Genomic DNA, 19,445 nt, shown 5'->3' on the forward strand with positions numbered 1-19,445 from the left:
GCGAGCGCCCCACTCATGTCACCTGTTAAGAGGAGCTGCAGGAAGCATCTTTGACAGACAACCTTGTGAATGGTGAGGCTAACCTAGCCCGTGGCTGCTCCCAGCCAGCACGAGCAGAGAACGAGGCCTGCCCATTCCTGCTTAGGGCGGGACTCTTCTAATAGGCAACTTAGACTTGGGGACTTGCTACCATCCTGGCCTGAAGGTCTTGGGAACTGCACCGTAGACCAGTGCTCTTCCTATGTATACCTTCCCATTGACAAGCGATGGACCTAATTTGTCATCTGAAAGCACCTGGTTACTTCCAGTCACGTGGCCTCCATCTTTCACAGGCACTTTCCCCAGCCATGGCTTGGGTGCTCACTCCTATTTAGTGTCTGCAGCTCAGAGGCCCTGAACTGGCACTTGGAAGTTGCTGAAATTGAGCACCTGATTCTCTTCTGTATTTAAAATTGTCCCTTCTCAAGGGCCTGGAGGCAGTGTCCTTTTTTGCTCTGACTTTCTTTCCTAAGAATAATGTCCTTCTCTCCAACTTCCAGGAGGATAATTATCCTCCTTCCCCAGGCTCTTCAATGATTCATACAGACGCCTGACCTATCCTTAACACAGGTCTTCCAGACAAGCCCAGATGGGTCAGCCTCCCAGACCAAACACAATACAAGCTCACACTGAGACCCCCAAATAAAGAAGTCATGTGCACCATTCATGGAAGTCTTTGCTCAGAGGGCTAAGTTACTCTGTGGAAGGCTCCCACTCTCTTATAGAATTTGCAGGAAAGCTTGGAGAACCTGCTATTTCCTAGAAATTAGGGTTCCTATGTTAGCTCAGTTAAGGATCTACCTCAGGCTAATATACTTGGAATTCAAAGGGCTTATATTCTTGAACAGCTATACAGTGCTATACACATGTATACTTGGACACATCCACATACTTATATATATATGCAAATATGTATGTAATTGTTATGCACATAATTCATGTATGCATAATTTATATAATTATATAGAAGATACCCCATATACAATATAGAATGACATCTTTATAGAAATTTTACAAACATCCCTTTTCTTTTCTCTTCATATCCTGACAGAAGAGTATCAGAAACTTTTAAAAGGGCAATAATATGGTCTAACTATCCAATCTGTACCTAGAATGATAAAATTATCTCAACACTCCTCCCAAACACACCCTCAGAAAGTATAAAGACGATGTTGGACTAAAAAATGTCACATTTTTGTGTCACAAATTTGAAAACTTTCACTTCCAAATTTGCAAGACTTAGGGCATTATCCTAATCAGCTTATGCCCCTTTTGGAAAGCAGGGAACAAAGAGAAAGAACTATAGTTGCTTTGTGCACTATAGCTATTGGCTATATTGTGAGAGGGAAGTGCCTTGGAAAGCTTGAGACAACTGGGAGACATGTTTTCTCCCTCCTTTGAGATTTATACTGTATTGTCCCAGAACTGGCATTTCTCTGCTGTGTGTTGGACTATTCAGAGAAGAAAGTGGAGTGTCTGAAAATTACACCTTCAGGGTCTATTCTGAAGGGTTGAGGGTGAAAGACAGGTATCACCAAATATCCTGCTGAGCCACAAACCCCAGCATTTCGACCTCATACACTCCAAGGTATGATTCCAAATGCAGGAATCATCTGTGGAAAATCTACAGCAAGCAGAAGGCAGGGGGATACTGGAGTAAAATCAATCCCTACAAGTACAAGGCCTTGGTATTTTGGATGGAAGGCAGAGGGGATATGAGGTAAGCAGGAAATCTAAATTAGGAGTTGTGGGGGTGGGGGGCTTGTGAAGAATTTAATTTTCTGGACATAGTTTTAATTATACCCCTTCTACATTAAATTTCCCTGAGTTTCTTCCAAATATTTCAATGGAGTCTGACCTACCTGGACAATGTTGTGGGGTGGTTTCTTGGTGGACAACAAAGTCAAACTTCCCTTGGTACCTGAGGAGGAGGCATGCCATCTTCTCACAGAAGTGGAGCTGCAAGCGCTGGCTAGTAGATCAGGAGGGACTGCCCCCCAGAACCCCACCCCAGCACAGTTGTGAGCAGGGCTGAGGAACTATTCAGCCCTGTGTGGGGGTGTGTGTGGGAGAAGGGGCCCAGTCATGAGAGAGACAAGATAGAAGCTCTGACTTCTTGATAATTACCAGGAAACAAGAGAACCCAGTCTGGAGGCCTTCAGTAATGGTCCCCACAGGGTGCGAAACACCCACACGAGCCTGTGTGAGAAGAATGGAGATACTGACTAGAATCCTCTACACAATTATTATATGACGAAAGGTAATTCTACCTGTGCTGTGTTTGCTGTGGGACAAAAATACCACAGACTCAAAATGTTACAATACTCTGAGATGACTTATGAGAACGGCCTCAAGGAAGTTTGGAGAGGAGTAACTGGGTAGTTGAACAGCCCCCACAGACCAGTCTATTACCACATCAGAATGATAGAACTTACTTCCTCGATGATTATGACCTCAGATTCCTTCGGAGTGTTGGCTTGTATCTGTACAGGAGAAATAGTGTTAAGGTAAGGCAAACAGACTTTGTGCTATGCCATAAGGAAAAGGTGGCCCCTATAATTCTAAGTTAGCCAACTTGAAGGGGCTCTTTGAAAAAGCAGTTAACATGCATTTGAAAAAGATTCCACTGTTAGTAAGTCACAAAGGGTCCATTATGTTTCTAGAAGTTTCTCTTGAACCACTCAACTCTTATCTGCTCAGACTTATGTGTTATTTTAGAAGGGCTGATTTCTTCCTCTCAGGGACCAACCATTTTCTATAGTTTCTACATAGACAAGCATGAGTGGCAGGGACACGATGACAAATTGTTTCTATTAATTTGAGGATATTTATGAAAAATAATAGAATGTACATTATCTAGTATTAAGCAGCAGGTTAAAGGTAGAAACATGTTGCCTTTAAAAAAAATTAATATATAATGTATTTGTTTCAGGGGTACAGGTTACACAATTCACAGTGCTCACTGGAGCACATACCCTCCCTAGTGTCTGACACCTCACCATGCCACCCCTCCCACCCACCTCCACTCTAGCAACTGTCAGTTTGTTTCCTGAGACCAAGAGTCTCTTAAGGTTTGTCTCCCTCTCTGATTTCTTCTTGTTTCATTTTCCCCTCCCTTTCCCTATAATCCTCTGTCTTGTTTCTCAAATTCCTCATATCAGTGAGATCATATGATAATTGTTTTTCTCTGATTGACTTATTTCACTTCACATAATACCCTCTAGTTCTATCCATGTCATTGCAAATGGCAAGATTTCATTTTTGATGGCTGCATAGTATTCCACTCTGTGTGTGTGTGTGTGTGTGTGTGTGTGTGTGTGTGTATACACACACACCCCACATCTTCTTTATCCATTCATCTGTTGATGGACATCTAGGTTATATTCATAGTTTGGCTATTGTGGACATTGCTGCTATAAACATTCAGGTGCATGTGCCCCTTCGGATCACTACATTTGTATCTTTAGGGTCATACAGTAGCTCTATTTTCAACTTTTTGAGGAACCTCCAGACTATTTTCCAGAGTGGCTGTACCAGCTTGCATTCCCACCAACAGTGTAGGAGGGTTCCCCTTTCTCTGCATCCTCGCCAGCACCTGTCATTTCCTGACTGGTTAATTTTAACCATTCTGACTAGAGTGAGATGGTATCTCACCGTGGTTTTGATTTGTATTTCCCAGATGCTGAGTGATGTTGGACACTTTTTCATGTGTCTGTTGGCCATTTGGATGTCTTCCTTGCAGAAATGTCTGTTCATGTCTTCTGCCCATTTCTTGATTGGATTATTTGTTCCTTGGGTGTAGAGTTTGATAAGTTCTTTATAGATTTTGGATACTAGCCCTTTATCTGATATGTCATTTGTAAATATCTTGTCCCATTCTCTGGGTTGTCTTTTGATTTTGTCGACTGTTTCCTTTGCTGCAGAAGCTTTTGATCTTGATGAAGTCCCAATAGTTCATTTTTGCTCTTGCTTCCCTTGCCTTTGGTGATAGTTTCTAGGAAAAAGTTGCTGTGACTGAGGTGGAAGAGGTTGCTGCCTGTGTTCTCAAGGATTTTTGATGGATACCTGTTTCACATTTAGGTCTTTCATTCGTTTTGAGTGTGGTGTAAGGAAGCATGTTGCCTTCTTTGCATGTCCAGAAGCTGTCAAGAACTATCTGTGGTACTGAATTGGGAAACTGATCAAAATTTTAAGTATTGTGTGTATATACCATGTTTTGTTTACCCATTCATCTGTCAGTGATTTACAGTGTCTTTAAAAAAACAGCTTGACTGAGATCTAATAGACATACAGTAAAGGAAACATATTCCAAGTATACATTTTTTACTCTTCTACACACACACACACACACACACACACACACACACACATCCATAAATCCATCACCACTATATGGCATCACAAAAAGGTACAAGGGCATAGATTACATATCAGAGAAGCAAATGTTCATTGTTGGAGGAATGACCAAAGGCTTATATTTTCTTGCAAGACACCAACAAAGTATTTTATGAGAGATTAGAAAGAGGGTTAGCTATGAGACCATAAAAACTTTACTCGTACTTTCCCAGGCCAAGCACTGCACCTGGAAGCAGGAAGAATGGCCAGATTCTTCAGATTTCAAAGCGCTGACTTAGGTGACTTGAACTATCATTAAGGAGTTGGTCAATCATCTGTTAGAAACTTTCTATTGAGTTCGAACAGAAGTTGCTCAATTTCCAGACAAAAGTGGTTCAGTTGAGCCTGAAATAAAACTACAAATGTAGCCCACTATGAAAAACCCACTAAACCCACTTGTTCTTCAACAGCCTCAAACTTACTGTCAGTGGTAACCGTCCCAGAGAGAAAGATTCTGAGCACAGGTTGTAGGCTATTTGGGCCTAAATAAGTCTGGAGGAGCTCTTTAAGCATAAAGTAAACATTCTAAATGAGCAGAAGGCTCTGTGTTTGGCTTTAGTGGCAGGCTTTGTTCTTCCTTGGTGGCTTGTCAAATAATGATATTATCCAATGATCAACAGCATCTTTGAAGAAATGTAGTATTAGGAAAAGACATGAAAAGTAGTCTCAAGCTTCTAAGTGAGACATTTCTGGTTGTCATCTCCTTCTTGAGATGCATTTGTCTCCTTCGCTCTGGGTCTCAGGAGACCATGGCCAGAGCCAGCACAGGATGATGGGATCGCAGCTGGCCGGAAGATCCATCTGGTCAACCACACCTAGACAGTACTATTTACATATTACTACTATTCTAAGCAGATTCATTTAAATGATCACTTCAGACTTTACTTAAATTTCCCTTTGTTTTAATCCCTTCCCTTTCATGGGACTTACTTGACTGCCTTATCTAGGCAGTGATTCACCAGAAATGACCAGGGTGCTTGTGGTGGGGACTTCTATGTTTACTTGGCACCGCTGCATTTCAGCATTGTCTGAGAAATGGCTTTCCCTTGAAGTTTTGTGGGTTTTCCCTTGAAGTGAGAAGAGCAAGATTAAACACCCACCCTTTCGTGCCTTTCAACTACTGTGTTAGCTCAGTCTTTCTCCCAGCCCAATAAACGTTTACTGCCTCCCTGCTCATTGCTGGGTTTTACACACACAGCTTGAGAAAAAAGGTAGGTGTGTAGCTTCACTTAACTCCCCTCCATTTTCTGTGGCAGCTGTGCTGTATAGAGTGTTAAGTAGCAAATCGCCTATAGGAAGGTTGTCTTGGTAAGATCGACTCAGTGAAGGAAAAGGTTAATGTTTAATTGAACTGATCAGATACTAAGTTTTGAAAATAGTCAACATTGCACTTTACTGATGGAGACTCTATGACTGGGAGGGCATTGGGTCTTATTAAATTCAAAACTCTGAAGTGGTTCTGTTTTACCCCTGCCCACCATCTCCTCCCCAACAAACACCACTCTGGAGACAGGAAACTGGGCCTTGGAGGAATAAGCAACTTTCTCATGATCTCATGGCTGTAAAGTTGGGGCTGGGTGGTGATAGTGGTTTTATTGTGATACAAACTGACACATAACATTATTAATTTCAGGGCGCCTGGGTGGCTCAGTGGGTTAAGCTGCTGCCTTCAGGTCAGGTCATGATCTCAGGGTCCTGGGATCGAGTCCCGCATTGGGCTCTCTGCTCAGCAGAGAGCCTGCTTCCTCCTCTCTCTCTCTCTCTCTGCCTGCCTCTCTGCCTACTTGTGATCTCTCTCTGTCAAATAAATAAATAAAACCTTTAAAAAAAAACATTATTAATTTCAGGTGTACAACATGATGATTGGGATTTGTATATATTGTGAAATTATCACAATGATAAGCCTAGTACACTTCTGTCCCCTCACAGAATTACAAATCTTTTCCACTCTGTGGTAAGAACTTTTAAGAACTCCTCTGTTGGCAGCTTTCAAATACACAATACAGTGTTATGAACGACAGTTTCCCATGCTCTCCATTATATCCCCAGGACTTGCAGCTGGAAGTTTGTACCTGTTGACCACCTTCACCTGTTTCTCCCACCCCATACATCTTGCCACTGGCAACCTCCAGTCTATTCTTGGAATCCCTGAGGTCGGTTGTTTTGTTTGAATTCCACTAATAAGGGAGATCATACGGTATTTGTCTTTCTCTGGTTTATTTCACTTGACATAATGGCCTCAGGTTCCATTCATGTTTTTACAACTGGCAATATTTCCTTCTTTTTTATGGCCGAATGGTCTTATAGATATATAACATGTTTTTTCTTCTTTTTAAAATTGAAGTGTACGTGACACCCAATGTTAATTAATTTCAGGTGTATGACATAGTGATTTGGTGATTCTGCACATTACATGGTGTTCACCATGAGAAGTGTAATTACTACCTGTCCATATACAAAGTTATTACTGTATTAATTGTATTCCCCATGCTGTACTTTACATCCCTGTGACTGACATTTTATAACTAGAACTTTGTACCTCTTAATCCCGTTTACTTATTTTGTCCATCCCCATAACTTCCTCCTTTCTGGAAACCACCACTTTGTTCTCTGTGACTGTTTTGTGTGTGTGTGTGTGTGTGTGTGTGTGTGTGTGTGTGTGTGTCTGTGTCTATAAGTGAAATTATATGGTATTTGCCTTCTTCTGTCTGACTAATTTCACTCAGTATAATATCCTCTAGTCCATCCATGTTGCTCCAAACGACAAGAGCTCATTCTTTTTATGTCTGAGAAACATTCCATTGTGTGTATTGATACCACATCTTCCTCATTTATCTACTGATGGACATTTAGGTAGCTTCCATATCTTGGCTATTGTAATTAATGCTACAATAAAATAGGGTTACATATATCTTTTTGAATTAATGTTTGTGTTTTCTTGGGTAAATATCCAGCAGTGGAATTATTGGATCATATGACATTTCTATTTTGTTTTTTTTTTTGACAAATCTCCATACTGTTTTCCAGATTGGCTCTACCAGTCCCATCAAGAGTGCATGAAAATTTCCTCTTCACCACATCCTTGTTGGCACTTGTTATTTCTTAACTCTTTGATACTAGTCATTCTAACCAGGTATGTGTGAAGTGACACCTCCTTGTGGTTTTGATTAACATTTCCGTGATGATTAGTGATGTTGAGCATCTTTTCTTGTGTCTGTTGGCCATCTATAAGTCTTCTATAGGAAAAAAAAATGTCTATTCAGGAGGCACCTGGATGGCTTAGTCTGTTAAGTATCTGACTCTTGGTTTTGGCTCTCAGATCACGATCTCACAGATCATGAGATCGAGCCCTGTGTTGGACTCTGTGCTTAAAGGGAGTCTGCTTGAAGACTCTCTTCCTCTGCCCACTTTCTCTCTCTCTCATGCTCTAAGAGAAATCTTAAAAAAAAAAAAAAAAAAAAAAGGAAAATGTCTATTCAGGTCCTCTGTCCATTTTTTATAAAAGATTTTATTTATTTTTATGCAAGTAGGGGGAGGGAGAGAGAGAATCTCAAGCAGACTCTGTGCTGAGTCTGGAGTCCATTGAGGGGCTTGATCCCACAACCCTGAGATCATCACCTGAGTCAAAATCAAGAATTGGACACCCAACGCACTGAACCACCCAGGTGCCCCTGTACATTTTTAAAATCAGGCTGTTTTTTGGTGTGGACTTGTATGACTTCCTTATATATTTTGGATATGAACCCCTTATCAGATATATCATTGGCAAAAATCTTCTCCTATTCAGTAGGTTGCCTTTTCATTTTGTTGCTGGTTTCTTTCACTGTGCAAAAGCTTTTTAGTTTGGTGTAGTCCCAATTCCTTTCTTTTGCTTTTATTTTCCTTGCCTGACAAGAAAGACATAGCTAGAAAAATGTTGTGAGGCTGATGTCCAAGGGATTACTGCCTATGGTTTCTTTCTAAGAGTTACATGATTTCAGGTCTCACATTTAAGTCTTTAATCCATCTTCTGTTTATTTTTGTGTATAGCATGAGAAATTGGTCCAGTTCATTCTTTTGCATATAGCTCTCCAGTATTCCCAGTGTCATTTTTTTTTTTTTAAGAGGCTGTATATTCTTGCCTCCTTTGTCATAGATTAATTGACCGTATATGTGTGAGTTTATTTCTGGGCTCTCTCTTCTGTTCCATTGAACTCTGTGTCTATTTTTGTACTGATATTATACTGTTTTGATTAGTTAAGCTTTGTAGCATTGCTTGTAATCTGGGATTATAATCCTTCCAGCTTTGTTCTTTCTCAATATTACTTCGGCTATATGGGTTCCATCAAACTATCATGGTTACATACAGATTTCAGGATAATTTTTTCTGTTAAAAATGTTACTGGTTTTTGATAGGGATTACATTAAATATGTAGGTTGCTTTGGATAGTATGTACATTTTAACAATCTCAATTTTTTAAAAGATCTTATTTATTTATTTGACACAAAGAGAGAGATCACAAGTAGGCAGAAAGGCAGACAGAGAAAGAGGGAGAAACAGGCTCCCTGCCATGCAGAGAACCTGACATGGGGCTCGATCCCAGGACCTTGAGACCATGACCTGAGCTGAAGGCAGAGGCTTAATCCTCTGAGCCACCCAGGCTCCCCACTCTCAATTATTTCAATCTGTGAGCTTATATAATATATCTTTCCATTTATTTGTGTTGTTTTCAGTTTCTGTCATCAGAGTCTTGTAATTTTTAGAGTACAATTCTTTAACCTTCATTAAATTTATTCCTTTTTGATGGAAGTATAAATGGGATTTTTTTAAAAAAAATTTATCTTTCTGTTACTTTGTTATTAATATGTGGAAATGCAACATATTTCTATATATAAGTCTTGAAATTTACTGAATTCATTTATTAGTTTTAATGCTTTTTTGGTGGAAACCTTAGGATTTTCTGTATATAGTATCATGTCTTCTACAGAGTTTGGCTCCCTACCAATTTGGATGCCTTTTTTGTTTTCTTGCCTAATTTCTGTGGCCAAGGCCTTCTATACTATGTTGAATAAAAGTGGCAAGAGTGTGAATCCTTGTCTTATTCCTGATCTCAGAGAGGAAAAGTTTCAGCTTTTCACTGTGGAGTAAAATGTTAACTATGGGTTTGTCATATATGGCCTTTATTATGTTCAAGTATGTTCCCTTTAAATCTACTTTGTTGAGAGTTTTTATCAGAAAACATTGTTGAATATTATCAGGAATTTTTTTCTGTATCAAGATGATCATATATTTATCTTCCAGTTTTTAAATTTGGTGTGCCACAGTGATTGATTTGTGGATGTTGAACCATTTTTGAATCTGTGAAGTAAATCCCGCTTGATCATGATATATGATCCTCTTAAAGTATTGAATTTGGTTTGCTGATATTTTGTTGAGGGTTTTTGCATTTATGTTCATCAGGGATATTGGCCTGTAATTTTCTTTTCTTGTAGTGTCCTTGCCTGGTTTTGATGTCAGGGTAATGCTGGGCTCATAAATGAGTTTGGAAGTTTTCCCTCCTCTTCTAACTTTGGAATACTGTGAGGAGAGTAAGTATTCTTCTTTAAATGTTTGGTAGAACTTATCAGGGAAGCCATTTGGTCCTGGACCTTTGTTTGTTGGGAAGCTTTTGAGTACTGATTCAATTTCCTTACTAGTAATTGGTCTGTTCAGATTTTCTATTTCTTCATAATTCAGTCTTAGTAGGTTTTATGTTTCTTGGAATTTATTCATTCCTTCTAGGTTGCCTAAATTATATATAATTATTCATAGGAGTTACCAGATACTAATTGAATTTGCTTACCAATGTAACCAAATGATTTGCCTCACAACTGCATGAAAATATGTAGTAATTTAAAGTATATATTGTTTTCCATTTTGTTCCATTTTATCCATTCTGTTCCAGCCACATTGTCAGGTTAAAATACAAGTCACAGTCATAGACAATAGATTGTGTATCCCCCCCCCCCCAAAGAACTTATTACTTTAAATTTACATTTTTTAAAACTATACCTTTAAATGTTTAGAAGTAGCAAAATTTATTTTTAAAATGAAAAACCTACTAAAACTGTCTCACGAAGACATGCTGTAGATAATCATAATTTGTTTTCACACTAGGAATGTTTATTTTGGAGCCAGTAAACATTTATCTAGCATGACAGAGATATTGGTTGGTGCCTTAGGATACCTACAGATGAAGGAGTTGTCAAAAATAAGCTGCCATCTCTCCTGGGAGCCATGAATGGTGCTTTATGAGGCAGTATATCTGAGCGAGGAAGCCTGGGAGTTAAGTGTGAAGAAGCCTGATTGCGGAGTGTAGGTGATTGCGTTTTATACTCAGAGCGCACGCAGAGGGAAGTTCCTGCAGATTTGGTTTTAGCAGGCATCTGTGTGGGCAGAACTATGCTTCAGGGTGATGATCTGAAGGCAGGAGAAACTACTGGGGGCAGAAGAATAGAAGCCTGTGGCTTCAGAGCCTGAAGTAAGGAGAAAACAAGAAGAAGAGTGAGAGGTAAGGATGGAGAGCTAATCAAGGAGGAATCCAAGGGTCTTGGCAACCTGCTGAAGGATGAATTTGCCTACTCCTCTTTCTGTGCTCAGTGCCTACCAATAATTGCTCCATACATGCTTTATTGAGTGAGTGAATTCCTGCAGATGGGAAGGAAAGAGGAAGACCCCGAGATGTAATTGAAAGGTCTGGTCTTGGTGCTTGAGGGGACAGTGGTGTTGGCAGAGGTTTGGAACTCTAATGCTGGAGCAGGAATGGGAGGAAAGGTGATGTGTTCGTATTGGGTCTGCTGGAGTGGCATTGGCATAACTGTCTTCTTCCTGTTCTGTCCATCCTGTGACATGTACCTTTGTCACAGCTTCATCCACTTACATCAGAGCATGTTTTTGGTTTCTTGCTTTCTTTTCAGTTAAATATTCTTGTTTTAAAGAAATCTACAGGTACTTTCATGCTCCCTAAAAAAATCCCGTCTTTGAACAGCACCTGCTATACAAGCTTAATAAGACCAAATGCCCAATGAATAGGGAGGGACATTCTGTATAAGTGACTTTTTCTTTTGTCCTTCTGGTTAAGGGAAAACCTTAAAAAAAACTTGGGTGAAATGTTTGTAAAAAGAAGTCTACTTTCAGGACGCCTGGGTGACTCAGTTGGTTTTGACAGGGGTCATGATCTCGGGGTTGTGGGATGGAGCCCCACCAGGGCCCCCGTGCTCAGTGGGGAGTCTGCTTGGGGATTCTCTCCCTTTGCCCCTCCTGGCCCCTGCTTGCTCGCTCATGCTATCTCTCTTTCTGTAAAAAAGAATAATATCTAAAACAAAACCAAACCCCAAAACCCTACTTTCCTTTGAAGGCAGATGGCTGATTGTTACTGTTAATAAAAAGTATTTAAAACTTATCAGGGCACCTGTATGGCGCAGGGGGTTAAGCCTCTGCCTTTGGCTCAGGTCATGATCTCAGGGTCCTGGGATCGAGCCCCGCATCCAGCTCTAAGCTCGGCAGGGAGCCTACTTCCCCCACTCTCTCTGTCTGCCTCTCTGCCTACTCGTGATCTGTCTGTCCGATAAATAAATAAATAAAATCTTAAAAAATATAAAATAAAACTTATAAATAAGAAAAAAAGTTGGGCAGCATATTCTCACAATGATGATGCATTCTTTAACTAGCCCTTCAGGGGTAAACATCTAGGGCAAGGCCTCTCACACTTGACACTGTTGATCCTTGGGGCAGGATAATTTGTTGTTGTGGGGCCTGTCCTGTGCACTGTAGGGTGTTTACCAGTACCCCTGACCTTCACTCATGAGGTGCCAATCACCCCCGCCCCCACCCCGCCTGGGGCCTCCCCACCCCTGGCTACCAGCATGCTGAGTTATGACCAAACATGCCTCCATATAATACCAAGTGTCCCCTGGAAGCAAAGAAGAAGTCAAACTATCACTCTTTGCAGATGATATGATACTAAATGTGGAAAACCCAAAAGACTCCACTCCAAATCTGCTAGAACTTGTACAGGAATTTAGTTAAGTGTCAGGATATAAAATCAATGCACAGAAATCAGTTGCATTTCTCTACACCAACAAGGCAGAAGAAAGAGAAATTAAGGAGTCCATCCCATTTACAATTGCACCCAAAACTATAAGATACCTAGGAATAAACCTAACCAAAGAGGCAAAGAATCTATACTCAGAAAACTATAAAGTACTCATGAAAGAAATTGAGGAAGACACAAAGAAATGGAAAAATGTCCATGCTCCTGGATTGGAAGAATAAATATTGTGAAAATGTCTATGCTACCTAAAGCAATCTGCACATTTAATGCAATTCCTATCAAAATACCATCCATTTTTTTTTCAAAGAAATGGAACAAATAATCCTAAAATTTATATGGAACCAGAAAAGGCCTCGAATCGCCAAAAGAATATTGAAGAAGAAAGCCAAAGTTGGTGGCATCACAATTCCCGGACTTCAAGCTCTATTCCAAAGCTGTCATCATCAAGACAGCATGGTACTGGCACAAAAACAGACACATAGATCAATGGACCAGAATAGAGAGCCCAGAAATAGACCCTCAACTCTATGGTCAACTAATCTTTGACAAAGCAGGAAAGAATATCCAATGGAAAAAAGACAGCCTCTTCAATAAATGGTGTTGGGATAATTGGACAGCCACATGCAGAAAAATGAAACTGGACCATTTCCTTACACCACACATGGAAATAGACTCAAAATGGTTGAAGGACCTCAATGTGAGTAAGGAATACATCAAAATCCTTGAGGAGAACACAGGCAGCAACCTCTTCGATCTCAGCCTCAGCAACATCTTCCTAGGAACATCGCCAAAGGCAAGGGAAGCAAGAGCAAAAATGAACTATTGGGATTTTATCAAGATCAAAAGCTTTTGCACAGCAAAGGAAACAGTTTACAAAACCAAAAGACAACTGACAGAATGGGAGAAGATATTTGCAAACGACTTATCAGATAAAGGGCTAGTGTCCAAAATCTATAAAGAACTTAGCAAACTCAACACCCAAAGAAGAAATAATCTGATCAAGAAATGGACAGAAGACATGAACAGACATTTCTGCAAAGAAGACATCCAGATGGCCAACAGACACATGAAAAAGTGCTCCATACCACTCGGCATCAGGGAAATACAAATCAAAACCACAATGAGATATCACCTCACACCAGTCAGAATTGCTAAAATTAACAAGTCAGGAAATGACAGATGCTGGCGAGGATGCAGAGAAAGGGGAATCCTCCTACACTGTTGGTGGGAATGCAAGCTGGTGCAACCACTCTGGAGGTTCCTCAAAATGTTGAAAATAGAACTACCTTATGACCCAGCAATTGCCCTACTGGGTATTTACCCTAAAGATACAAACGTAGTGATCTGAAGGGGCACGTGCTCCTGAGCGTTTATAGCAGCAATGTCCACAATAGCCAAACTATGGAAAAAACCTAGATGTCTATCAACAGATGAATGGATAAAGAAGATGTGGTATATATACACAATGGGCTACTATGAAGCCATCAAAAGAAATGAAATCTTGCCATTTGCGATGACGTGGATGGAATTAGAGAGTATCATGCTTAGCGAAATAAGCGGAGAAAGACAACTATCATATGATCTCCCTGATATGAGGAAGTGGAGATGCAACATGGGGGGTTAAGGGGATAGGAGGAGAATAAATGAAACAAGATGGGATTGGGAGGGAGACAAACCATAAGTGACTCTTAGTCTCACAAAACAAACTGAGGGTTGCTGGGAGAAGGGGGGTTGGGAGAAGGGGGTGGGGTTATGGACATTGGGGAGGGTATGTGCTATGGTGAGTGCTGTGAAGTGTGTAAACCTGGCAATTCACAGACCTGTACCCCTGGGGATAAAAATATATGTTTATAAAAAATAAAAATTCGAAAAAAAAAGATGTTATTTATTTGAGAGAGAGTATGTGTGTGGGCATTCGAGGCAGGGCAGAGGCAGAGGGAGAAGCAGACTCCAACTGAGCAGGGAGCCCAACACAGGGCTTGATCCCATGACCCATGAGATCATGACCTGAGCCGAAATAAAGAGTCGGACACTTACCTGACTGAGCCAGCCAGGTGCCCCCTGAACTGTGTTTTTCCTAAGGAACAAGAGATGATGATGGTGGTGTGGAGATGAAGGAGGTGGCGGTAGAGAGAATGGGAATTAGAGCTCCTGTTCTGTACTCTGCAGGCTTCAGACCACCTTCTCCTTACTCCCCTGACATATGTCCCTTTTTCATACCTATGGTTCTAAATGTCCCTGAATTAAGAAACAGCTTCTGTATGAGTTAGGAATTTGTGAATGACTGCTCATATCAGAGACATGAAAAAGTAGTGGCTACATGAGTTATCTCTCTCTCTTCTATAAATGAAACCTAGAAGTAGGTGGTTCAAAACTGGTGAAATGGTGCCATGGCATTACTTTCAACTCATGGCTTCCATTTTCAATGTTGCCTTTAAGTCTTCGATAGCTGCTGAAGCTCTAGCCATTTACGTCTGCATTCATGACTTCCCAAAGAAGGAAAAGAAGAAGGGCTCAGTCTCTCCTTTTTCTTTTTAAATTTATTTAAATTCAATTAGCCAACATATAGTACATCGTTAGTTTTTGATGTAGTGTTCAGTGATTCATCAGTTGCATAGAACTCCCAGTGCTCATCACATTATGTGCCCTCCTTAATACCTGTCACCTGGTTATTCCATTCCCTTGTCCATCTCCCTTTCTACAACCCTCAGTTTGTTTCTGAGTCAAGGGTCTGTCATTGTTTATCTCTGTGATTTCTTCCCATTTAGTTTTCTTTCCCTTCCCCTATGATCCTCTGTGCTATTTATTATGTTCCACATATGAGAGAAACCATATGATAATTGTCTTTCTCTGATTGACTTATTTTACTTAGCATAATCCCCCTCCAGTTCCATCCTAGTGGTTGCAAATGGTGGGTATTTATCCTTTCTGATATTAGCCTCTCCTTTTAAAAAAAATTTTATTTATTTATTTATTTGACAGAGATCACAAGGAGGCAGAGGCAGGCAGAGAGAGAGAGAGGAAGAGAAGCAGGCTCCCCGCTGAGCAGAGAGCCCGATGTGAAGCTCCATCCCAGGACCCTGGGATCATGACCTGAGCCGAAGGCAGAGGCTTAACCCACTGAGCCACCCAGGTGCCCCTAGCCTCTCCTTTTTGAAGAACTTCCCCAGGAGTCCCATTTCTCACTTCCAGTGATATTTTTGTTTATGGTTTCTTTATAGTCAGATCTGTCTTGGTTTTGTTTTTAATCTTATGGTCTTGGTATAATACTAAAAAGAACTTTCTCACTTAGGTATCATAAAAATGTTAAAGTCCCCTCTAAGCATTACAGTGGCTTATACTTTCCACTATGTTGATAGAAATGAGAAGAGGAAGGATTCTAAGCCAGAATATTCTTTTCAGTGCTACTATGTATGTAGTGGGCAAATTTTAAATAAATCCTTACTTGAAACATCTAGTCTTCTGGATGTTTGAAAGTGAACCACATGTTAGGAGTAGAGTAGCAACACCCTTTCTTGTTAATCTACAGGAATGTTTGTATTTTGGGAATGGAGTTGTTAAACTTGATGTCTTGGAGCGTATGCTGACTGTTCACTGGGGTCACTAGGGGATGGGGATGGGGGCAGGGAAGGAAGTGAGGAGCAAAGGGTTCTGTGCCCATGAGTCTTAAAGTTCTGTATGTGCGTTTTAGTTAATGTTGCTGTGTGTCCAAGGATAAACAAGTCCTAATATTCAAAGTATATTAAAAGTAGAGGTAGTAAAATACTCCCTTTATGAATGCCTTTTTGTTGGTTTTTAGGAAGGACTGTTCTGGGACTGTCAATCACCTCTTAGAGCTAGATGTAGTCCTATGCTTGGTCATTAAAATGGTGGAGGGAGCAGAGGAGGGGTGAAGGGAAGGGCTTTTTGCTAGTTACCTCCACATATGGAAGACCATTTTAGGTTATAACCATAGGTCTGGATGTGCATTTTTTTTTAATTTTTTATTTTTTTTTAAGATTTTATTTATTTACTTGAGAGAGAGACAGTGAGAGAGAGCATGAACAAGGAGAAGGTCAGAGAGAGAAGCAGACTCCCCATGGAGCTGGGAGCCTGATGCGGGACTCGATCCTGTGACTCCAGGATCATGACCTGAGCCGAAGGCAGTCGTCCAACCAACTGAGCCATCCAGGCGTCCCTGGATGTGCATTTTGATGAAGTACCTCTGTTTGTTGTGGACAAGTGTCATTATTTTGTAACATCTAAGCTTTTTGGATGTCCTGAGGTGACAATGTATGATAAAATGTACAGCTAGTGAGTCAACCAATTTATAAGTTTCTTTTATCATTGATAGGAACGAAGTATCTTGGACGTGGAATTGTTACGCTGTCTCAGAAATGTGAGGACTTACTAGGTTGGCCGCAGAGGGGCAGGAGGAAGTATAGAGGGAGAGCTGTATGCGGATGCGTTCATACTTACATTGTAATAACTGTTAATGTGTGTGTGTCTCTTTGGCTGTACTATAGGAATACATTAAGTGATTCAATGGAAACATACCCCATTGCTAATATTTGAATAGTATAGATTGGATAATGAATTCTTTTAGAAGCATTATACATTGTGTACTCTTACTTATGTCTGTTTTAATTGAACATTAAGGTAATGCAGTATTTTAATGGTAACCCTGCCAGTATCTTTATCTAGAGGCCTGTTGCCATTTTTGTCTTTTCTGAAATCTTTGTCGTCAAGAAAGGCAGGATTACACTTTTTTCTTTCAGATGGTATAGTGTATTCTTGGTTATCGAAATACTCATAGTTTGAGGACTTTGAAATGGTAAATATTCATGGTGTGTAAAAAAGCATGATACATAACTACAATCTTAATTACATTAAAATGCTTACTTTTGTAGATACACACGTGGGACCTAGAAGTCAAACAGTAAACTGCTTGTGATTATGGATGATTTTGTTCTTTGCTTCTTATGTTTTTCAATTTCCTTTTATGCACATGTTAACTTTTAAAAAATAAATTTTTTAAAACCTTAAAAAAATTCTATATACTATCTGGAAATTTTGGAACTTTCTTTTTCTTTTTTGAATTTTTAATTTTTTAAAAAAAGATTTTACTTATTTATCAGAGAGAGCACAAGCCAGGGCAGAGGTAGGGAGAGGCAGAGGGAGAAGCAGACTTCTTGCTGATCAGGGAGCCCAACGTGGGGCTTAATCCCAGGACCTTGGGGTCATGACCTGAGCCAAAGGCAGAGCACAAGAGCTGGGGGGAAAGGGGCATCTTTCTGGACATTTTAACTTCTGGGAATCTGGTATATCCATTGCATACCTCCGTTTGCACTCACACATGGCATTATTATCTATTTTCACATATTTCTTTCACATAAGACTATGAGCACTTTGAAAATAGAGACTTTTTTTTAAAGATTTTATTTTTTTATTTGAGAGAGAGAGATCACAAGTAGGGAGGGGGGTGAGAGAAGGAGAAGCAAGGTCCCTGCTGAGCAGGGATCATATCTTAGCCCTAAGGCAGATGCTTAGTCCACTGAGCCACCCATGTGCCCCAAAAGTAAAGACTGTCTTAGTCAACTCTGTATCTCTGGCATTTAATCTTAGCAACCTCCTCAGTCAACAGCTGTTAAGTGGGGTAAATGAGGGAAGCACTGCCATGTCATGTACCATTTATTGTTGGTTCCATTTAGGTTCCTTCTTAAGGACACAGTGGGAGGCACCTTGATCCCATCATTAACATGCTCCCGAATCTCTTTTGGCAGGTTATTTTTTTAAAAAGATTTTATTTATTTAATTGACAGAGATCACAAGTAGGCAGAGAGGCAGGCAGAGAGAGAGGGGGAAGCAGGCTCCCTGCTGAGCAGAGAGCCCGATGTGGGGCTCGATCCCAGCACCCTGAGATCATGACCTGAGCTGAAGGCAGAGGCTTAAGCCACTGAGCCACCCAGGCACCCCTGGCAGGCTATTTTGGAGGACGTTTCCTAAGCAAAATTAATCCATTGACTCCTATTCGGATTTTGGTTCTCTTCAGCTTGCTGGATCCCATTTTCGTGCACAGCTTACATCCAGGAGTCTCGACCCAGTAGTTCCAGTAATTACAGGTGACCCTCACCAGCACTGGGCCTTAGAGTTGCTGCCCCTCCTCCCACCACACAGTCAAAACTCCACGTCTAACTTCCGACACCCCCAAAACTTAACTAAGAGCCTAGTGTGGACCAGATCCTTACAGATAACATCAGCTGTCGATGAACATGTATTCTGTATGTTGTGAGTATTGTATGCTGTATGCTTACTCTGGAGTAAGCTTTAGAGAAGAGAAAAGGTTATGTGGAACCTTGTAAGGAAGAGAGAACAAGCATCCTGTTTTACTGAACTGTAAGAAATCTGCAGGTCCGTGGACCGCAGGACCTCCAAACTGTCCTGGTCAAGGGACAGCCACAGAGCCGTAAGCCGTAGTTCCAAGGCTCTAGTACTTAGAGCACCCTCTCAGGGACACAGAGGCCGCTGTCCATTCAGGAAACATTTGGGGGAATCTACCATCCATGGGGCGTCCCCCTAGGCTGGGTGGGAAGGCAGAGCTGAGTCAGGAGCTCAGGATGCCACAGAGGTCCAGTGCCTTTTGACAGGTTTAGGACTGAGCCCATAGAACACGTGGCTGTGGCTCCCCGCTGGGTCTGTGTGCTGAGGAGTGGGCAGCCCCACCCAAAGTTGGGGGCCTGGGGACAGAGGGAGCACATACGTCCTTCACAGTTCAGCAGACGGTCTGCCTTGGGACTGTGAGCAGGAAGGAGCCTTGGGATTGTGTCCCCCTGGCTACATGGCTTTCTTTCCGACTCTGGAAAGTCTCTGCGTTTAATAAATAGGTATAGACTGAATTCTGTGGGGTGAGGGGGTGTCTTTTTTCTTTCTTGAATCGCTGTTCCCTTCTGCTCTGGGCTG

This window comes from Mustela nigripes, chromosome 13, assembly GCF_022355385.1.
Source record: "Mustela nigripes isolate SB6536 chromosome 13, MUSNIG.SB6536, whole genome shotgun sequence".
NCBI classification, from domain to species: Eukaryota; Metazoa; Chordata; class Mammalia; order Carnivora; family Mustelidae; genus Mustela; species Mustela nigripes.